The sequence below is a fragment of the Ranitomeya variabilis genome, chromosome 1 (genome assembly GCF_051348905.1).
Source record: "Ranitomeya variabilis isolate aRanVar5 chromosome 1, aRanVar5.hap1, whole genome shotgun sequence".
Classification (NCBI taxonomy): Eukaryota; Metazoa; Chordata; class Amphibia; order Anura; family Dendrobatidae; genus Ranitomeya; species Ranitomeya variabilis.
The window spans coordinates 895,094,607-895,118,843 of record NC_135232.1 but is presented as its reverse complement, the minus strand read 5'-3'; positions in this window follow the sequence as shown (position 1 = coordinate 895,118,843).

Below are 24,237 nucleotides of genomic sequence, written 5' to 3'. Positions count from 1 at the left end.
GACTTACCGGCTTTTCTGCTAGCTAGCGCTATATGAAATATAAAGATATGTATATACCTGTGTCTCACGGACATACAGTGGGGCAAAAAAGTATTTAGTCAGTCAGCAATAGTGCAAGTTCCACCACTTAAAAAGATGAGAGGCGTCTGTAATTTACATCATAGGTAGACCTCAACTATGGGAGACAAACTGAGAAAAAAAAATCCAGAAAATCACATTGTCTGTTTTTTTAGCATATTATTTGCATATTATGGTGGAAAATAAGTATTTGGTCAGAAACAAACAATCAAGATTTCTGGCTCTCACAGACCTGTAACTTCTTCTTTGAGAGTCTCCTCTTTCCTCCACTCATTACCTGTAGTAATGGCACCTGTTTAAACTTGTTATCAGTATAAAAAGACACCTGTGCACACCCTCAAACAGTCTGACTCCAAACTCCACTATGGTGAAGACCAAAGAGCTGTCAAAGGACACCAGAAACAAAATTGTAGCCCTGCACCAGGCTGGGAAGACTGAATCTGCAATAGCCAACCAACTTGGAGTGAAGAAATCAACAGTGGGAGCAATAATTAGAAAATGGAAGACATTCAAGACCACTGATAATCTCCCTCGATCTGGGGCTCCACGCAAAATCCCACCCCGTGGGGTCAGAATGATCACAAGAACGGTGAGCAAAAATCCCAGAACCACGCGGGGGGACCTAGTGAATGAACTGCAGAGAGCTGGGACCAATGTAACAAGGCCTACCATAAGTAACACACTACGCCACCATGGACTCAGATCCTGCAGTGCCAGACGTGTCCCACTGCTTAAGCCAGTACATGTCCGGGCCCGTCTGAAGTTTGCTAGAGAGCATTTGGATGATCCAGAGGAGTTTTGGGAGAATGTCCTATGGTCTGATGAAACCAAACTGGAACTGTTTGGTAGAAACACAACTTGTCGTGTTTGGAGGAAAAAGAATACTGAGTTGCATCCATCAAACACCATACCTACTGTAAAGCATGGTGGTGGAAACATCATGCTTTGGGGCTGTTTCTCTGCAAAGGGGCCAGGACGACTGATCCGGGTACATGAAAGAATGAATGGGGCCATGTATTGTGAGATTTTGAGTGCAAACCTCCTTCCATCAGCAAGGGCATTGAAGATGAAACGTGGCTGGGTCTTTCAACATGACAATGATCCAAAGCACACCGCCAGGGCAACGAAGGAGTGGCTTCGTAAGAAGCATTTCAAGGTCCTGGAGTGGCCTAGCCAGTCTCCAGATCTCAACCCTATAGAAAACCTTTGGAGGGAGTTGAAAGTCCGTGTTGCCAAGCGAAAAGCCAAAAACATCACTGCTCTAGAGGAGATCTGCATGGAGGAATGGGCCAACATACCAACAACAGTGTGTGGCAACCTTGTGAAGACTTACAGAAAACGTTTGACCTCTGTCATTGCCAACAAAGGATATATTACAAAGTATTGAGATGAAATTTTGTTTCTGACCAAATACTTATTTTCCACCATAATATGCAAATAAAATGCTAAAAAAACAGACAATGTGATTTTCTGGATTTTTTTTTCTCAGTTTGTCTCCCATAGTTGAGGTCTACCTATGATGTAAATTACAGACGCCTCTCATCTTTTTAAGTGGTGGAACTTGCACTATTGCTGACTGACTAAATACTTTTTTGCCCCACTGTATATATATATATATATATATATATATATATATATGTAGACTGTATATATGTTTTTACGAATACTTGAGTCCATGGATCCATTCTATGTCCATTTTGCAAGCTGGCGAGAAAATCTTGCCGTACGGATGCCATATGGATGCCATACGGATGATACACGGATAATTTTTGGAGAAAAAATCGCATCCTCGCGTTGAATACGGATCACTGTTCAGGAAATTTTCTAGGTATCTCGGCCATAAAAAACGGATAGCATTTTTATACGTTGTGTGTGACTCCGGCCTAAGCAAGAGAAAGCCCGCTGGGACCTAACGAGAGACTTTAGACCTGGCACAGACTCTGCATTTATGAGCATACTCATGAACATCCTTGCTAGCATTTTGAAACCAAATGGACCTAGAAAGAAGTCTCCAAGTGACAGAAGAACCTGGATGTTCAGCTAAAATGGAATCATGCAACTCATTAGGAAGATCATGAGAATGAAAGAGAAAGAAAAGTAGCACAAATAATAGTGCACACACAGGACAATATAAATATATAGTTACATAGTTATTAAGGTTGAAGGAAGACTTTAAGTCCATCTAGTTCAACCCATAGCCTAACCTAACATGCGCTAACATGTTGATCCAGAGGAAGGCAAAAAAAAAAACCCATGTGGCAAGGAATAAGCTCCACATTGGGGAAAAAAATTCCTTCCCGACTCCACATACCGCAGTCAGACTAGTTCCCTGGATCAACGCCCTATCAAGGAATCTAGTGTATATACCCTGTAACATTATACTTTTCCAGAAAGGTATCCAGTCCCCTCTTAAATTTAAGTAATGAATCACTCATTACAACATCATACGGCAGAGAGTTCCATAGTCTCACTGCTCTTACAGTAAAGAAACCGCGTCTGTTATTATGCTTAAACCTTCTTTCCTCCAGACGTAGAGGATGCCCCCTTGTCCCTGTCTCAGGTCTATGATTAAAAAGATCATCAGAAAGGTCTTTGTACTGTCCCCTCATATATCTATACATTAACATAAGATCACCCCTTAGTCTTCGTTTTTCCAAACTAAACAGCCCCAAGTGTAATAACCTATCTTGGTATTGCAGACCCCCCAGTCCTCTAATAACCTTGGTCGCTCTTCTCTGCACCCGCTCTAGTTCAGCTATGTCTTTCTTATACACCGGAGACCAGAACTGGGCACAGTATTCTAAGTCTGGTCGAACTAGTGACTTGTATAGAGGTAAAATTATGTTCTCCTCATGATCATCTATGCCTCTTTTAATACATCCCATTATTTTATTTGCCCTTGTAGCAGCTGCCTGACACTGGCCACTGAATATGAGTTTGTCATCCACCCATGCACCCCGGTCTTTTTCATTGACGGTTTTGCCCAGAGTTTTAGAATTAAGCACATAGATATACATCTTATTACTTCTACCCAAGTGCATGACCTTACATTTATCCCCATTAAAGCTCATTTGCCATTTATCAGCCCAAGCTTCTAGTTTACATAAATCATCCTGTAATATAAAATTGTCCTCCCCTGTATTGATTACTCTGCAGAGTTTAATGTAATCTGCAAATATTGAAATTCTACTCTGAATGCCCCCTACAAGGTCATTAATAACTACGTTAAAAAGAAGAGGGCCCAATACTGACCCCTGTGGTACCCCACTGCTAACCGCGACCCAGTCCGAGTGTGCTCCATTAATAACCACCCTTTGTTTCCTATCCCTGAGCCAGCTCTCAACCCACTTACACATATTTTCCCCTATCCCCATTATTCTCATTTTATGTATCAACCTTTTGTGTGGCACCGTATCAAAAGCTTTTGAAAAGTCCATATACACTGCATCTACTGGGTTCCCTTGGTCCAGTCCAGAACTTACCTCTTCATAGAAGCTGATCAAAATAGTCTGACATGAATGGTCCCTAGTAAACCCGTGCTGATACTGGGTCATGAGGTTATTCCTCTTCAGATACTCCAGTATAGCATCCCTTAGAATGCCCTCCAGGATTTTACCCACAGTAGAGGTTAAGCTTACTGGCCTATAATTTCCGAGTTCAGTTTTTGTCCCCTTTTTGAATATTGGCACCACATTTGTTATACGCCAGTCCTGTGGTACAGACCCTGTTATTATGGACTCTTTAAAGATTAAAAATAATGGTCTATCAATGACTGTACTTAATTCCTGCAGTACTCGGGGTGTATCCCATCCGGGCCCAGAGATTTGTCAATGTTAGTGATTTTTAGACGCCACCGTACTTCCTGCTGGGTTAAGCAGGTGACACTTAATGGGGAATTTTTATCACTAGTCATTTTGTCTGCCATGGGATTTTTTTGTGTAAATACTGTTGAAAAAAAGTCATTTATCATGTTGGCTTTTTCCTCATCCACCATTTCCCCCAGACTATTTTTAAGGGGGCCAACACTATCATTTTTTAGTTTCTTACTATTTATGTAGTTAAAGAATATTTTGGGATTATTTTTACTCTCTCTGGCAATGAGTCTCTCTGTCTCAATTTTTATAGAACAAGCGTCAGTTATGAGTATCAATAACGATTTAAATGGCGACTCAAATAACAGTCATATAACTCAGGAGAAATGTGCGTCCAAAAATGGCCAGAGAATAAACATTCACATATTGATTTTTATTAAAAGTTCTTCATTAAAATTACAAACAAACATTACCATATATTAAAATTGTGTGAAAAAATCCATAGGTACATCAAAAAGACCCGAGATCAAGGACTGCCAAAAATGTGACAGACATGACGCTTCTGAAAACGATACCACGTCATTTCAGACAGCATCATGGGTGTAGCCCTAGATCTTTTCTGGCACGAGGAATTGATCATGTCCAATGTGGTATAAGGGGAGGAGATATTAAGCGCATGTTGGCACAGCGGGAATGTCGCTGGATTACTGTATTGGGCACCATGACTCCCATGAGCCTTAATGAAACCCAGGGCTTCTTATCGTTTTTATAAATACTGTCGTGGATCTGTCCTGTTTCGTTCCTGCTATTTAATCATCGGTTTTAATTTGTGTCTCTATCTATATGTGTTTTAGAGTGCTGATATCATGATTCTATCCACATGTTTTCTACTGTTGGGGACACTTATATGAATATGGAACAAGATCATAGTAACTGTACATCTTATTTGGAGGAAGAAAAATATCAAGCAGTATGGAGCCTGATATATACAGAAATACATTATGATTAATGAATATCAAGTGATGAAAAAACATACTTCTCTTTTCTACATTGATTGCCTGATTTCTTGATACTAAGTTGATTTATGTGTGGTAATATATTAGCTTCCAACTGTTGAATTCTTCTTCTCTTATATATATATATCTAATATATAATTGCCTAGAATACTACTTCCTGCAATTTGTGCCAACTTCCGTGGCTTTGTCCGGAGCTAATGTCCGGAGATAATGTCCGGAGCTAATGTCCGGAGATAATGTCCGGAGCTAATGTCCGGAGATAATGTCCGGAGATAAGTGACGTCACCAGTGTCCTACACCCAGGCAGAGCACAGGGGCCCCAGGCAGCATATGGGGCCCCAGGCAGAGCACAGTGGCCCCAGGCAGAGCACAGGGGCCCCAGGCAGCATATGGGGCCCCAGGCAGAGCACAGTGGTCCCAGGCAGAGCACAGGGGCCCCAGGCAGCCTATGGGGCCCCAGGCAGAGCACAGTGGCCCCAGGAAGAGCACAGGGGCCCCAGGCAGCATATGGGGCCCCAGGCAGAGCACAGGGGCCCCAGGCAGCATATGGGGCCCCAGGCAGAGCACAGTGGCCCCAGGCAGAGCACAGGGGCCCCAGGCAGAACATGGGGCCCCAGGCAGAGCACAGGGGCCCCAGGCAGAGCACAGGGGCCCCAGGCAGCATATGGGGCCCCAGGCAGAGCACAGGGGCCTCAGGCAGAGCATAGGGGCCCCAGGCAGCATATGGGGCCCCAGGCAGAGCACAGGGGCCCCAGGCAGCATATGGGGCCCCAGGCAGAGCACAGTGGCCCCAGGCAGAGCACAGGGGCCCCAGGCAGAACATGGGGCCCCAGGCAGAGCACAGGGGCCAAAGGCAGAGCACAGGGGCCCCAGGCAGAGCACAGGGGCCCCAGGCAGCATATGGGGCCCCAGGCAGAGCACAGGGGCCCCAAGCAGCATATGGGGCCCCAGGCAGAGCACAGTGGCCCCAGGCAGCATATGGGGCCCCAGGCAGAGCACAGTGGCCCCAGGCAGAGCACAGGGGCCCCAGGCAGCATATGGGGCCCCAGGCAGAGCACAGTGGTCCCAGGCAGAGCACAGGGGCCCCAGGCAGCTTATGGGGCCCCAGGCAGAGCACAGTGGTCCCAGGCAGAACATGGGGCCCCAGGCAGAGCACAGTGGCCCCAGGCAGAGCACAGGGGCCCCAGGCAGAACATGGGGCCCCAGGCAGAGCACAGGGGCCCCAGGCAGCATATGGGGCCCCAGGCAGAGCACAGTGGCCCCAGGCAGAGCACAGGGGCCCCAGGCAGCATATGGAGCCCCAGGCAGAGCACAGTGGTCCCAGGCAGAGCACAGGGGCCCCAGGCAGCCTATGGGGCCCCAGGCAGAGCACAGTGGCCCCAGGCAGAACATGGGGCCCCAGGTAGAGCACAGGGGCCCCAGGCAGCATATGGGGCCCCAGGCAGAGCACAGTGGCCCCAGGCAGAGCACAGGGGCCCCAGGCAGAACATGGGGCCCCAGCCAGAGCACAGGGGCCCCAGGCAGAGCACAGGGGCCCCAGGCAGCATATGGGGCCCCAGGCAGAGCACAGGGGCCCCAGGCAGCATATGGGGCCCCAGGCAGAGCACAGCAATATTTTGGACCACTGTGCGGTGTTTCAGACCCCCTGTGTGATGTCTGGGGCCCTGTTCTTAAGTATATTAAAGATTAAAGTAACGTATATTAAAGTATATTATAGATCAAATTTGACACGTTTATGAGCACCATTGAGTGATATACTCAAGAATGACATAATTTTTCAACATTTTATGGTTTCAAACTGTAAACACTCAGAGTTTTTTTTACTTCAACCAGAAAACCTTAACGGTTCATAAAAAACTTGACTGTTCAGGATATGATAAAAGTCATAGTATTCTGAATCTTTAACTTATAAAGATACCTTTACATGGGGTGATTATTGGTTCCAGAGAGGCTTTCGGCCGATAATCGTACACATGGCTGGTGACAGGACAATACAATATAAACGTTCAAAGGTAAACACTGATAACATTAAAATCTAATATATAATTGCCTAGAATACTACTTCCGGCAATTTGTGCCAACTTCCGTGGCTTTGTCCGGAGATAATGTCCGGACATAAGTGACGTCACCAGCGTCCTACACCCGCTCAGGGTGGACAAAGATATATGCCTTCGTGGTGCGCGGCACTTTTCTGATTGGTTGCCGCCTGCCGCGAGCGACCAATCAGAAATGTGCCGTACTGTCAAGAATTGTCAAGAGCTGGTGAGTGCAGCCATTTTTTGTTCTTTCTTACTATTATTTATTAATTGTATTATTCTTACATTTGAATAAATAAAGTATATATGGATTCTAGACTCCCGATTCTTTAGAATCGGGCTGCCATCTAGTATATATATATATATATATATATATATATATATATATATATATATATATACATACATGCATATTTTGTTATCTGTTGTCCCTTTTACTTTAGTTACACAGTGTTTTAGATCATGATATAATAATTAATAATTGTTATTGATCGTTGTATTTATTGTCTGGGGGTATTTTTGCCATAATATTAAATTTAGCACATAATCACTTATCTCTGGTATATATTTTCACTTTCACTTTTATTTATTTATTATTCTTTATGGCACTATTACATTATTTGTTAGTGCACTTATGTCATCCGTGCCTTTTGGTTCCATACCCTGTGCGGCAGTGGCTTTCAGTCAGTGGGATGCGGGTTTGACTGTACCCTGCTTCAGGGTGGTGGACTGTTTATGTAGTGTTTGTTATTAAATATTCAATTTATCACTTAGAAGTCATGATTTAATACTTATATTTACTTATGCACTGTATTTTTCGTCGGCACACGTCACTTTTGTTATCCCTATGTTCCCAGCATCTGCCTCAGCGGCGGTTGTGAGTCCCTGGATGTGGGTTCAGCGCTGACCCGCTCACGTGACCACGATCTGCTGACTGAGCCGGAGGGCTGAGACGCAGTGATAGGGTTCACTTGCGTTCCACGCTTGCGCACTCGCACCAGACTGTTTCAATTTTTGCTGCCTTGATTTGCTTTTTACAGAATGTATTTAATTTTTTGTATTTATTTAATGCCTCATCACTACCTACTTCCTTTAATTCTCTAAATGCTTTCTTTTTGTCACTTATTGCGCCCCTTACAGCTCTATTTAGCCATATTGGTTTCCTCCTATTTCTAGTATGTTTATTCCCATACGGTATATACTGTGCACAGGTCCTATCCAGGATGCTAATAAACGTCTCCCATTTTCTTTGTGTATTTTTATGTCTCAGGATATCGTCCCAGTGAATTGCACCAAGATCATCTCTCATCTGCTGGAAATTTGCCCTCCTGAAGTTTAGTGTCCTTGTCACCCCTCTACTACACATCTTATTAAAGGACACACAAAAACTTATTATTTTGTGATCACTATTCCCCAAGTGACCCCCAACCCTTATATTTGATATGCGGTCTGGCCTGTTTGTTAATATTAGGTCTAGCAGTGCCCCCCTTCTTGTTGGGTCCTGAACCAGTTGTGAAAGGTAATTGTCTCTCATGGTTGTCAAAAACCGATTACCTTTGCTGGAACTGCAGGTTTCTGTTCCCCAATTTATTTCAGGGTAGTTGAAGTCCCCCATAATAATGACTTCTCCTTGAGTCGCAGCTTCATCTGTTTGCTTTACGAGGATATTCTCCATTGCTTCCATTATTTTTGGAGATTTATAACAAACCCCTATCAGTAATTTATTTTTTTTTCCCCTCCCCTTATCTCCACCCACAGGGACTCTACATTTTCATTAAATTCACCTATATTATCACGCCGGATGGGTTTTAAGGATGATTTTACATACAGACACACCCCTCCCCCTCTCTTATCTGTACGGTCATTTCTGAAAAGGCTATAGCCCTGCAAGTTAACAGCCCAGTCATGGCTCTCATCCAGCCATGTTTCAGATATCCCCACCATGTCATAATTATGCTCCAACAACATTAATTCTAATTCGGCCATTTTGTTGGTGAGGCTTCTGGCATTAGTATACATGCACTTGATGTTCCTCTCTGTACCTCTATTCTTTCTTAAATTATTAACTGTTCTAACCCCACCCCCCAATAGTACGGCTTTATTAGACAAAAAATGCCATACAAATTAAAAACACTTAAAAACATTAGAAAACATGCAAGAGAAGTGATAGGTAGGTATATGAGGAGAAATATCCTTTAAATAACATGTATCAATACAATCAATATTCTCAGTGATACAAGAATCCAAATGTGGTAAACAAATGGCAAGTTATAAATTATTACAAGCTTTCAGGATGAGTCATACATATATGGTCTAGCATGGATAAGTATGATATGTCACATAAATAAATAAGAATGCATATAGTGTATAACCATTATGAATCACAGGGGCACAGAATCAATTGAAAACAGATATGCAAAATATATTAACAATAGAAAATGTCACTACAATGTTTTTTAATTGGAAAAGAGTATCATGCAAGAGAGAGAAATTCTGGATGACTTTCATAATGAGCAATGCATTGTATTTATTTGAGTCTACATGTTTTTAGTACCAAACTTTGAATAAGTCCATGCTGTCATCCAGCACAACTGAGTATTGCATTTATTCATGCACTATTTTTTTTACATGTTATCCATTTTGTTGCTGGATCTCTCTTGCATGGGGCTCTTTTCCAGTAGTGACATTTTAAAATGTTGATATGTATTTTACATAGGTCTTTTCAATTGATTCTGTGCCCCTGTGATTCATAATGGTATAGCACTATATGCATTCTTATTTATTTATGTGACATATCATACTTATCCATGGTGGACCATATATGTATGACTCATCCTGAAAGCTTGTAATAATTTATAACTTGCCATTTGTTTACCACATTTGGATTCTTGTATCACTGAGAATATTGATTGTATTGATATATGTTATTTAAAGGATATTTCTCCTCATATGCCTACCTATCACTTCTCTAGCATGTTTTTTCATGTTTTTTAGTGTTTTTAATTTGTGTATGTCTTCTGGCATTTTTTGTCTATTAAAGCCATACTATTTTTATTGTCCTGTGTGTGCACTATTATTTGTGCTACTATTCTTTCTCTTTCGTTCTCATGCACATTCCTTAGCGCACTAGTAGCACCAGGTGTTATTATATATTTGGATATATTTTCTTGCAGTGCCCACCTCATTGGCCCTATATCTGTAATAATTATAGGGGATAACTCAGGAGACTCTTTGCGTGGAACCAGACAACTACAGGACACAGTTTTATAAGTGGTAAAGTCTATATTATCACACGGTGATTCAAACAGGTGCAGAGAGAAACTCAAGTCCACAACATTTGGTGCAAATATTAAATGCAGCTCAGCAGTCTAAAGGAAACTTCAGAGGAAAATGCAATCATGCAGAAAGTCTATGAAGCACAATTATTCTTGAGGATACTTGACACGAATAAGTCCTTGCTTAGTCCAAAACACAGATAGATATGCTTATAAGGCAGTTCAAATAATATCTTAGCTCAACCAGGGAGGTCTGGGTAATAGTCTCTGGTTCTTGCAGAGCAGAAACAGCTTACATGTCCAGCAAATGCAGATGGAAGCAAACACGAGCAGCAGATGAAGGAGGATTACTGGAACTGATGTATGCAGCAGGAACTCAGAGCAGAGTAGCAGGATAACCCCACAGGTTCACAGGAGCAGGTATATAGCCAGGGAGTCACCAGAGGTCAGGAGCTGGATGCAAGGCAGAATACTCTAGCACAGACTGAAGGCTGGGGTGGAGTTTTATAGCAGGAAGACACAGTGCACATGAGACCAAAGACACTATCTTGGAAAAGGGCAGTAATGCACAAAAAGGTAATAAAAAATGTTCAGAGTCCTGACAGTATCACTAGGAAGAGCCACGTGTAAAGAGGATGGTAAATACAGTTCATTTAAAGGCAAGCCCTCTTACACACTCTCCTAAGCATCCTGAATGTGCTAAGATTTATCGCCAGAGCACTCACTACCACTTCCTCATTAAGATTTGAAATAGGATTTTTATACCTCAACTCTGGAACAAAACTATGATGCAAAGCATTAGCTTTATCAGTCTTAGTTATGGGGAGATAAGTCAATGAGAAATTAAACCGGGCAAAGAAAAGGGCCCACCCACCTGTTTGGTGTTTAAACACAGCATCGACAAACAAAAGGTTTTTATCATCGTTAAAGACCATTACCTTATGTTGAGCCCCATCCAGCTAATGTCTCCATTCCTCAAAAGCTCTTTTAACCACTAAAAGCTTATGGTGATCAATATTATAGTTAGATTAGGCTTGGGAGAACTTCTTCTGGGAGAAAAACATGCAGGAATGAAGCTAACAATCTTTTTTTTTTGCAAAGGCTCAGCACCCATCCCCACAGCAGAAGAGTCTACCTCAACCACAAAAGGCAGATTGATATCGAGTTAACTGAGAAAAGGAGCTTCTAAAAAAGCTGTCTTGAGGGCTGAAAAACTTTAAATGTTTTGGTTGACCAAAAGGAAAAGTATGTTACCTTTTTGGTCATGTCAATTAAATGCTTGACTATGAGCCAAAAGTTCTTAATAAACTTCAGGTAATAATTTTCAAAGTCTAGAAATGTAATGCTTTAAGGTTACTTGGTTTCCTACAGTCAATGATGGCCTGTACCTTAATAGGATCCATCTGAAAACCTGAATCAGAAACTAAATGACCTAAGAACTGAAGATGTTGTACCTCAAAATGACATTTCTCCAGTTTAGCAAATAAATGGTTATCAATAGTGATGAGCGAATATAGACCACGAACATGGACTTTTTCCTCAAAGTCCGTCATAATGTTGCAGTTCACGGCCGAATGAAGCTTGTTGAAATCTGCTGCTCAGCCAAACAACAACCTTTTAGGCTGTGGGAACTTTTGGAACTATTGGAGTATTGGCAAGGGTGTGATTGGCCATTGCACCATGTGACCTTGTCTAGATAAAAACCGGCTCATGTGTTGCACCTCCATTCTGTTGCTCATGAGCTGTCAGTGTGATTCTCACTTCTCTCTTCCATATGAACATCATTCTCTCTGCCCTAAAAGCTTGTTACTGTGTGCCATACCAGCATTGTGTAGACTACCCTAACAGACTGTTGCTTTGTGCTATGAAATCCTCATGGTCTGTGCCATAAAAGCATGCTTTCTGTGACAAAAAGAAACCAAAATGAGAAAAAGCAAAACAAACACCAATCCAGTCCTATACATGCAAACATATCCCTCTATAATGACAGATGTGCCGTGTGTTAAACCTATCGGAGGTGCTCGCATAGGAATAAATTGAGTGCTGAGATAGAATGGATGAAAAGCAGCACTCACCGTGTTCTGCAGTTTAAAAGTCCTTTAATCCAGGGAACAGGACATCAAGGCGTTAGGCATGGGGTGTGCGGGAGAGGAGAGGATGATGGCCGTTTCATGCTTAAACAGTGCTTCTACAGGTCCACATCAGTTTTGGACCAGTAGAAGCACTGTTATAGCTCAAAACAGCCGACATCCACAACTCCCCTCTCCTGCACACCCTCTGCTTAATGATTTGATATCCTGGTCCCTGTATTAAGGACTTTTAAATGGCAGAACATGGTAAGTGCCTCTTTCATCCCTTCTGTGGAACAAAATCCTATTGCTCTGTGCCATATAAACCTTGTTCTCTGGCAAAAAAAAACCTATTGCTCTGTTGCATTAAATCCTTGTTCTTCACGGGAAAAAAATCATATTGCTCTGTGTCATATAAAGTTTGTTTTCTTTGGCAAAAAATACTATTGCTCTGTGACATATAAATCTTGTCACGATTAATTTTTAGGATTTGTGGTAACTCTAGTGATTCTGTAATTTAAATGTTGCTTTTTCCTTTTGGTCTAGCATGAGTTAATATCAGTATCTTGTTGGCAGTTGCTTTTATGCTTGTCAGCTGATGTTGGTTGATAACCACACCCACCATCCTTTAACCCCTTTCCAACATTGGGCGTAATAGTATGCCCACATTGAATTCACTGCCTTTGAAGTTGGTTCCGGCCCTGAGCCCACAATCTTCCCGGCACACGTCAGCTGTTTTTGAACATGTGATTTGTGCCTCTAACAGCCATGGATGGAATCACGATCCACCCACGGCTGTTAACCTGTTAAATGCCACTGTCAATCTCTGACAGTGGCAATTAACTTATGCTTCTGGTAAGCGCGTCGGAAACCCTGCCCATTGGTGACCCCGTCACATAATCACGGGTCACAGATGTGTTGGCATGACAACCAGAGGTCTCCAGCAGACCTTTATGGTTGTCATAGCCGGATTACTATAAGCGCCACCCGGTGGTTGGTGCTTATAGCAAGTGTGCATTTCAGCTACATGCAGGTGATCTGATCATCGCCTATATGTAGCAGAGCCGATCAGTCAACTGCAGCATCTAGTCTTCCATGGAGACTATTGAAGCAAGCAAAAAGCAAAAAAAAATGTTATTAAAAGCAATAAAAAAATATAAAAGTTCAAATTTACCCCCTTTCATCCTCATTCAAAACAATAAAAAAAAAAAATCAAATATACACATATTTAGTATCGCCTTGTTTAGAATTGCCCGATCTATCAATATAAAGAAAAAAATTAACCCAATCGGTAAATGACGTAACGAGAAAAAAACTTAAAAACGCCAGAATTACAGTTTTTTGGTCGCTGCTACATTACAATAAAATGGCAATAACGGGTGATCAAAAGATCACATCTACACCAAAATGGTATCAATAAAAACATCAGCTCAGTCTAAATTTGTTGTTTTCTTTACCACTTAAATAAAAAAGAACCTAGACAAGTTTGGTGTCTATGAATTCGTAATGCCCTAGAGAACCATAAAGGCAGGTCAGTTTTAGCATTCAGTGAACATAGTAAAAAAAATATGGAATTGCTCTTTTTTTGCAATTTCACCGCACTTTGAATTTTTTTTCAATAAACTTTTTTTGTTTATTGTATATGGAGGTAGCTACTCCTAGTTGACACATGTTCACATTAGCTTGGAAGTGCCAGTCAGTCTTTTTGTCATTGTATATTAGCTTTCCGCCTCCGCTTAGCTTAGCACTCCACCTTTAAGCAAGTGGTAGATTTTAATTGCAGGAGGGTCCTGCCTACCCATAAAATCAGACTTATTATATATATATAATTAATAGATAGATACAGTAGATAGAAGAAAAGCCAGGAATTCCTTTGTGCATAGTACAGTAAAATCACAATGATAGGTTATAATAGAATAGATATATACACATAGATTAGATGTATATATATATATATATATATATATATATATATATATATATATATATATATATACACATGTCAGTAACACTCACATATACAGTATATATATGTGTTTATATTGAACTGAAAGATAGATTAAAAAAAAGCCTGTAATTCATCGGCTGGCTTCTGTAAAATCACTGCAGGAGCCAACATGATAGAAGAGATGGATTACATACAGTAAATACATATAAAATAGGTAGATACTGTATATAGATGTCAGTGACAAATGCAATTAATACAATGTGTGTGCAAATTACTGGACATGTATTTAATTAATAAAAGATTTTATATGGGAAAAAATGGCATGGGCTCCTGCGCAATTTTCAAACCTAGCAGAGGGAAAGCCAGCAACTGGGGGCAGATGTTTATAGCCTGGAAAGGGGGTAATACCTATGGAGCTTCCCAGGCTATTAATATCTGCTCACAGCTGTATACTTAGCCTTTACTGGCTATTAAAATGAGGGACCCCCCAAAAAATGATGTGAGGTTCCCCCATAATTAATAACCAGCAAAGGCTATGCATACAGCTGCAGGCTGATACTAATAGCCTAGGAAGGGGCCATGGATGTTGGCTCCCCCCTGGCTAAAAACATCAGCACTCAGCCTCCTCAGAAAAGGCGCATCTCTAAAATGCGCACATTTTGGCACTTAGCCTCGCTCTTCCCAATTGCCCTGTAGCGGTGGCAAGTCAGGTAATAGTCGTGGGGTTAATGTCACGGCTTAATAATGGAGAGGTGTCAATAAGACACCTATCCATTACTAATCCTATAGTTGGTACAAGTTAAATAAAGACACAGCCAGAATAAAGTCTTTTAATAAAATAAAACACAACACAGTTTTACCATTTTATTGTTACTCCTAATCCATGCGACGCCCTAGATCTCCTGTAAAAAAAGTAAATAAATAAACCAACAATATACCAATACCTATACATAGTTGTGTTCCATGCCATAATCCATATCTGGGGTATATACAGTTTTCAACTAGGATGGTGCAAAGATGTGACCGCTCTGACTGAAAACCACTGATGCATGAATGAGATGCTGCCAGCACAGCTTCAGTGACTAGCAGCGCCATCACTGAAGATGCGCTCCCTCATTGCCTGACCTGCGCTGAATTCTGGAGCATGGGAAAATTAACTGGCATTTTCCCACGCTCCAGAGTTCAGCACAGGTCAGGCTGTGAGGGAGCACAGGTTTTATTACAGGATATCAAGGGTGTCACATGGATTAGGAGTAACAATAAAATAGCAAAACTGTGTTGTGTTTTATTTCATTAAAAGACTTTATTCTGGCTGTGTCTTTATTTAACATGTACCAGCTATGTGATTAGTAATGGATAGGTGTCTTATTGACACCTCTCCATTACTAAGCTGTGGGCTTTATGTCAACTTACAATTCAAAGGTGACATCAACCCCACAACTATTACTCCACTTGCCACCGCTACAAGGCAAGTGGGAAGAGTGAGGCTAAGTGCTGGAATTGGCACATCTTAGAGATGCGCCTTTTCTGGGGTGGCTGAGTGCTGATGTTTTAGCTGGGGGGAATATATCCATGGCCCCTTCCTAGGCTATTAATATCATCCCACAGCTGTCTGCATAGCCTTTGCTGCTTATTAATTATGGGCGATCCCCACATAATTTGTTTGGAGGTCCTCCATTTTAATAGCCAGTAAAGGCTAACTATACAGCTGTGAGCTGATATTAATAATCTTGGGAAGCTCCATGGGTATTACCCTTTTCCCAGGCTATAAACATCTGCCCCCTGTCACTGGCTTTCCCTCTGCTGGCTTTGAAAATTGCACTGGAGCCTAAGCCATTTTTTTCTATAAAATAAACTTTTATTAATTTAATACATGTCAAGTAATTTGCACACACACTGTACTAATTGTACTTGTCACTGACATCTATATATCTACCTATTCTATATGTATTTACTGCATGTAATCCATCTCTTCTATCCTGTCGGCTCCTGCAGTGATTTTACAGAAGCCCGCAGATGATTTACCGGCTTATATTCTATCTTTCAGTTCAACATAAATACATATATATGTGTGTTACTGATATATACACTAGATGATGGCCCAATTCTAATGCATCAGGTATTCAAGAATATGTATAATGGTATATAGCACAGCCCACGCAGTATATAACACAGCCCACGTAGTATATAACACAACCCATGCAGTATATAACACAGCCCACGTAGTACATAGCACAGCCCACGCAGTATATAGCACAGCCACGTAGTATATAGCAAAGCCCACGTAGTATATAGCACAGCCCACATAGTATATAGCACAGCCCACGTAATATATAACACAGCCCACGTAGTGTATAACACAGCCCACATAGTATATAAAGCAATGTGGGCACCATATCCCTGTTAAAAAAGAATTAAAATAAAAAATAGTTATATACTCACCTACCGACGGCCCCTGGATCCAGCCCAGGCATTTAGCGATGCTCCTCGCAATGCTCCGGTCCCAAGAATGCATTGTGGCAATAACACGTGATGATGTAGTGGTCTCACAAGACCGCTATGTCATCTCCGGTCATTGCCGCAATGCATTCTTGGGACCGGAGCGTCGCGTGGAGTGGGAAAGCCACAGGAAGGTGAGAATATAATGATTTTTTATTTTTTTTAAATTATTTTTATATTAGATCGTTTTACTGTTGATGCTGCATAGGCAGCATCAATAGTAAAAAGTTGGTCACACAGGGTTAATAGCAGCGTTAACGGACTGCGTTACACCGCGTTATGCCGCTGTGTAACACAGTATGTTTAACGGACTGCTAAACCGCTATGGGGGCACTGACTGGAGGGTAGTAGGGAGGGGGCACTGACTGGCAGCCGGACTGTGGCCGTCGCTGATTGGTCACGGCCGGCCTTGACCAATCAGCGACGTGGGATTTCCTTGATAGACAAACAGACGGAAGTGACCCTTAGACGATTATATAGATAGATGTATTCTATGTGTACATTTCTATTCTATCTATTCTATTCTAACTTGTCAGTGTGATTTTACTGTACACCGCACATGAATTACCAGCTTTTAACCCTAGAACACATACCTGGGGCCTCGCAGGCCTGCCAGGTTACTTGTTTTCTATTTTCTGTAAAATTACTTTAGTTAGAATTTTGAAAATCTAGGTAATCCTCAGGTATATAGTTGTTAGTAATTTCCAGTTATTCATATATTTTTATGTTACAGACATTTCGGTATAACAACCTTTTTTGGGACTACACCATATTCACGCACCTGGGGCCTTTTAGGCCTGTACTAGGTTTACATGTGACACTCAGTCTTTTTGTCTGTATTGTTTCTGGGGAAGAACTTTTCGGACTCTGCTATTGCTAGGAAGAGTGTGGATTCTGCATGACAACATAAAAATAAGAAAAATAAGAAAAAAAAAGAATAAAAATATTACAATGGATAATTACTTTACCAATTTTGAAATGGCCAACTTTTTGCTTCAAAAGCAACTTACACTTGTTGGTACTATGAGGCCAAACCACCGTGAAATTCCTCCAATCATGAAGCACAATGCACAGCGAACAATCTACGAGAGTGTATTCGGTTTCTGCAATCAAGCAACAATGGTGTCTTATGAACTTTTGATGCCTACTATGATGGAGAGAAGCAGCATGATATGCTTATCAAGACAAATTACGGAGGCAATGATCCGATGTGGAATACGCTTCCTGGAACATCCAGAGCAAAGAGAAAAAAAAAGAAAGCGCTGCTATATTTGTCCAGCAAAGAAGGAAAGAAAATCAGAGCGTTTCTGTTCTATTTGCGAACAAAATGTATGCAAGGAACATTCAGCCGAAAAAATAATATGCGAGAATTGTCGGGGGAATATGTAAAGTTAAAAATAAATATTCCTGCAACAAGTTTGCTACAACCAAAAAATGTTTTCATAAAAAAATTGCATATAGAATGCCTATATTTGGCGTGCCCGTTTACTTACTTTTTTGTTGTTTTATGCACATAATTATGTTTTGAAATATACACATCTTAGGCTGTGTTCCCAGTAGTGCTGGGGTTTGCCAGAAGGGGATTCATAATGGATCTGACCTCCTGGTAACTCCAGCTAAGGCTGCCGGAATGGCGGGATTCCGCCAGCCTTAGCTGGGGTCACCAGGAGGTCAGATCCATTACGGAATCCCATCCTGGCGGACCCCTGCGCTAGTGGGAATGCATCCTTACTTTGCAATAAACTTTGAAAAGTATTTTTATTTGAGTTATTCCATGAGAATTGTAAACAGGCCTAAAAGGCCCCAGGTGCGTGAATGTGTAGATTTCTATGGGTATGCATTCTAGGGTTAAAAGGACACCGGTGTGTGAAAAACAGACAGCACTCGCATGGTGCGAGTGCTTTTTTTTTTTTTTTGTCGCATCCATTGACTTGCATTGGTGAGTCTTGTCCGAGATACGCAGCAAATCGCAGCATGCTGCAAATTTTTTCTCAGTCCGAATTCAGGTGAGAAAAAATTGCAGATGAGATGTAACTAATTGTATAACATTGGTCAGAGTTCAATCCAATTTTTTATCAAATTGCACTCTTCCATTTTTCTCGCAAATGAGTATGAGCCCTTAGAGAAGTATTCACATTAGACACGTTAGGACTTTTAGACCACCTTGTCGATGGTTGATGGGCGAAATTATGTGGTAAGCGTCTCATTTTTTCCTAGTATCCAGAAGCAGTATTGCTATTCATATTTCATATATTTCACATTGATATGTTTTAGCACTACAGAGTGCAACTTTTTTTGTTTATTGACCCTACAATGAGTTCTGTGGGCAGTGAAATTGTACAAGCGGATGGGAAAAGTGCTGAATGGAAGGAGAACAGCAGTCTGCTTTCTCTGCTGAGAGGAAAAAGTGCATGTTTGTTATCACACCTCAGAGGAACTAAAAACCCGCTAAGACAAGACAATAGCGGCAGGGCAGCATAACACCTCCAAGGCTTAGAGGGACAGCTCATACCAGGTGTCTAGCTGTGAGACCCAATAGTTGAAAGTCTCAGCAGAACTAGGGAGCATGCTCATTTGGTCAGCCAAGTATTGCTTTACCATCTTTAAAAATGCTTCCCTCCTTGTTAAAAATACTTGGTCATCAGGCCCTGGGTGCTGGGCTGGTGTCATGAAATTTTTCCACACATTTGACAGTGTACCCCTGCCTCTGCTTTGTGTTTCCCTGGCCTCTCCTCCTTTGTTGGGTAAGAAAGCTTGCCCCCTGCTACTAGCGTTGTCTGATAGGAATTTTTTGACAATGGCTTTCTGGTATAGCACCATTTTAGTAGACCTTTCCACTTCATGTAGAAGAGATGCAAAGTTGTCCTTGTAGCATGTGTCTTGTGGGCTAAACAACGAGAACTCTATTTTGGCCAAGAGGAATGTAATGCGAAGGTCGCGGGAAATACAGCGGTACATAAAGTCGGCCCCATGTACCAAGCTCCATATAGCCAAGACTTCCCACTCTACAATATAATGATGACTCTCCATCTCCGCTTCCTCCCCCTCCCTCTCTTCATCCTCACTTCCATCCTCAGCCCATCCACATAGGAAAGATGGGACAAAGGTTTTGTGGCTACCAACCTCTGTTGCTATAGCCACCAGCTCCTATTCTTCCTCTTCCTCCTCCTCAGCATCCAACTCCTCCTTGTTACCCAACCTGTGCTGAACAGATAAGATGAGGCTGGTCTGACTACAATCTCTTTGCCTTATGTCTTCCTCCACCACCTGGTGCACACACAAAGCTTCATGTTTAATTGTAAGCAGTGACTGTTTAAGTAGGCAGAGAAGCATGATAGGTGCGCTGACTTTGGCATTTTCACCACTTACTATCTTTGTAGAGCCCTCAAAGTGTTTGAGAACCAAACAAATGTCAGACATCCATGCCCACTCTTCAGTTATGTGAGGAAGCTGACCAGAATACCAACAGGCATGTGGAGGTGATCAACCACTGGCCTCTTCTGCTCACAAAGCCTTGGCAGCATGTGCAGTTTGGAGTTCCAGCGCATGGTGACGTCACATACCAGTCGGTGAGCTGGCACTTCCATGTGCTTCTGCAGCAGTCCCAGAGTGGCAGCAGCTGTAGTTGACTTGCAGAAATGGGCACGGATGAGACATACCTTGACCAGAAGAACTGTCAAATCTAGGTATGTTTTCAGAAACAGCTCAACTACCAGGTTGCCAGGCTTCACAGCTGCCACCAGGTTATGTCCATTATCACACATCTCTCTGATCTGTTATTACTTTAAGTAACTCTACAGTGGTGTGCAGTTTGTCTCCGAGACAAATTAGCTTCAGCAGTGCCTGTTATCGCTTCGCTGAAGCAGTGCTGCAGAGCTTCCAGCTTCCGGATGATGTGAATGATGTGCTCTAAGATACCACATTGGAGATGAAGGATGATTAGGAGCAGGAGGGATTGCAGAAACTGCTGTAGGAGGTGGAGGAAATCCTTAGTGGTCATACCCCTGCTGATCTTTGCATGACAGAGGTTGAAAATGGCCATTATGTTTGTCTCAGAACTTTCTTTAAAAAGTCCCTGACTGGGGAACACCTAACTCTTTGATGGGGAAATTCAGGACTGTCGGTGCTCTATAGAGCAGTTGCCTGAGTTCTCCATTTGGTCACCCCACTGCCTCTTCCTGCATGTTTCAGTGCTGCCAGTCTCTCCCCTTCAGCGCTGCTGGCCTTGCTCTGAATGCCAGCTGCCCAGGTTGAGTCTGTGCCTTCATCAGCCACCACCTTATCTTCCCCCCAACTCACCCAGATCCTCTTGACTTTGTGACTTAACAACAACAAGCCTTAGAGGCAACTGTGTCTCATCACCATCCTCCTCCTCCTCCTCCTCCTCCTCATCTCAAATTTGCTGTTTCCCACCGTCATGTTCTTGTGGCTGTTCTAAATTTTGGGAATCACTAAATAGCACGTTGATACAAGAAAGATATATATCTTGGTACCATAAAAGGTATCAACCACTGAGGACTCTTAATTCTAAATATTTTTAAATAGCATGTTGTCATGTCCTTTTTGAAGCATGCAGGTTGAGAGGCCACAATCAAGAAATTTAGTTGTAAAGACCATCTTGTGGTGTCCTAGCCACACTGGTCACTGGTCTCCTGGGACTCAATATGGTGGGAGGAAGGAGGTTCAGGGTGAGGATTAGGTGATCCAGACTTTAGACTGGAGAGGCAGGACAGTGTACAAGACTGATGTGCTGTAAAGCATACAGGAAGCATTATCTGCTATCCAACCAACCACCTGTTCCCACTGCTTTGGCATCAGAAGTGGTGCACCATGCCTCCCTGTTTAAAGTGGGACAGGAGTAATGACTCCACCATAATGTAACAGGCTGAATGCAAAAATGTATCGATGACAAACAAATTAAATCCCGAAAAATGATTTTTCTCAGTTTTAGAGATCACAGAAATGGTCACAGACCACGTAACACTGTATATCTGAGAAATTGAAGCCTACAACATTTTTAAAAGCATTTAATCACTTTTAAACCTTACAGAAATATTCACACACAAAGTAACACTGTATGGCCAGAGTCACACTAGCGTATGACATCCGATGTGATATGCTAATGTCATGCTACTGTGCTGCGATCCTCTCGCACGACCGGATCGGAACACACGTATGGAGGAGATAGATAATGTCATTTTGCCATCTCCTTTGCTGCCAGCATTGGCGGGAATTGCACTGCACTCAGGTGATATCTGAGTGCAGTGCGATATTTTACTTGCACTCATAGACTTATATGAAAGTAAGTCTCACTGCCAATCGATCAGCAAATCTGAGCTCCCCCATAGTATAACACTATACTATATTTATCGCATAGCACTTGGCCGTGTTATGTGTTAGTGTGACTATGGCCAAAGTCTGAAAAATGAAAGCCTACAAAATTTTAAAAAGCTTTTGTTTAAATTTAGTACTCAGAAATATTCACAGACAAATTAACAATGTATGTCTGAGAAATGGAGGTCGACAAATTTTTTAAAAGCTTTTTAGCGGGTTTACAGATCACAAAAATGTTAATGGACCATGTAACATTGTATGTCTGAGAAATGGATGCCCGCTAATTTTTAAAAGCTTTTTAGTAGTTTTAGTTTAAGTAGTTTTAGGTCACAGAAATCTACTGCATCACAGAATAGTGTATGACTGAGAAATGTAGCCAAGGAAAATTTTTCAATGATTTTTGGGTGTGTTATGTAACGCAAAAAAGGAACTCAAAGCATGTAATAGTTGATGGATCAAAATATATTCCATTCTTTGAGCTCCCGCCAAAAAAATGCAGCTATATATTCGCCAATGGACTGCATTGAATAGCATTGAATAGGCATTCACTGACTACTGACTGGATTCTATCGCTCTTACTGATCCTGCGACTCTCTCTTCCTATCTACGTTAAATGCTAGTATAGTGTATCAGCTTCAGTACCAGAATCACCACCACAGGCACAGAGCTGTGCAATGGCGCCAGTGTGCCCATCGAGGTGGTACCTGTCCTTTTATAACCTCAGATCATGTTACACAGCCAGTCAATCACAGTAATACTACAACCAAGATGGCTATGGCATTACAGTGACTCACAGGCCATCCCCTGCTTATTGGCTGCGTAGCAGGCACCAAGGAGGCGGGGCTGGGATTCGAGTTTTCACTCAAGCACCGCCCCTTGCTTGTTGAGTAACGAGTGCATCTGAGCGCTGTGATACTCGAGAAATAACCGAGTGTCACATAGCATGATCGCTCATCTCTATTGAATATTGTTTCTCAAAATTCTCAATTACTATTGACACTGTTAATAATTTTTTGGGTATTTGAATTAGTTAATTTGTTCCTTGCTCAATGAAACTTTTGCAGAGTTCACATTTTCTGCCCACCAGGAGATCACTTTACTCTCCCTGCAGAGTCAACACTTCAGCATATTCTTCCATATGCCATGTAGGGTGTAGGGGACACAGCTACAATGTGGAAGAGGGAAGAGGTTGCTTTGGTCAGATGAGACCAAAGTAGAACTTTTTGGGCTAAATGCAAACCCTGTGTGTAATTGAAAACTGTTAATTATGCAAATTGTCTCTTCAGAGAGGAAGAGAGCTAGAACGCTAGTGCCACTTATTGGAAGGTAGCAATCCTACAAGTCAATGTTGACCCTTTAACAAGCCTTGTCACATGACTTAGGATAATAGCCAAGCCAGAATCTCAATTTGCAAATTGATATGGCTGATCACCAGTGAGGCACTCAGAGAAAAGAATGCACATCTATCATGAGCAAGTCAATTTTCTGTTTATTCACACAAGAATCCTGTCTCATACCATTTACAGCAATGTAACTCAGAGTAACTCATGTAGCCCACATGTTTCCCTGTTACTGAGGTCTTGATGACTTTATTTATCATGTATCAACTACTTTTTTTTGCAGAATCTTAAAAACATTGCATATGAGATAAAAATTATCAAATCCTTGAAAAGTGGACTATAAAGCCGGCTGATAGAAAACAAAATCTAGAAGAGAGAGGATAAACATTAGCCCTTCTATATGAACTGCATAATAGATATCAAGTAGCTTTAGAATTTATATAAAGTGATTATTACTTTCATTATTACTTTCATCTCTGAGTTATTTTTCCTTTTTTTTGTTGGATTGGTCTAGTAAATTTGCAATCTCCCCATCTTTCAAGAGACATAACTTTTATTTTTTTACATAGCTGTATGTGAGCTTGTTTTTGTAGGACAAGTTGTGCTTTTGTATGATATCATTACGTTTATCATGTAATGCACTTGAATAGCTGGAATTAAAATTCCAAGTGAGTAGAAGCTGTATAAAAAGTGGAATTTCACAATTTTTATTTTTATTTACCATGTTCACTATATGGTAAAACTGACAATATAATTTTCCAGGTCTGTATTATGCAAATACCAAATATGTACAGTTTTTCTTTTATTAAAGTGGTGAAGAAAAAAAAAGG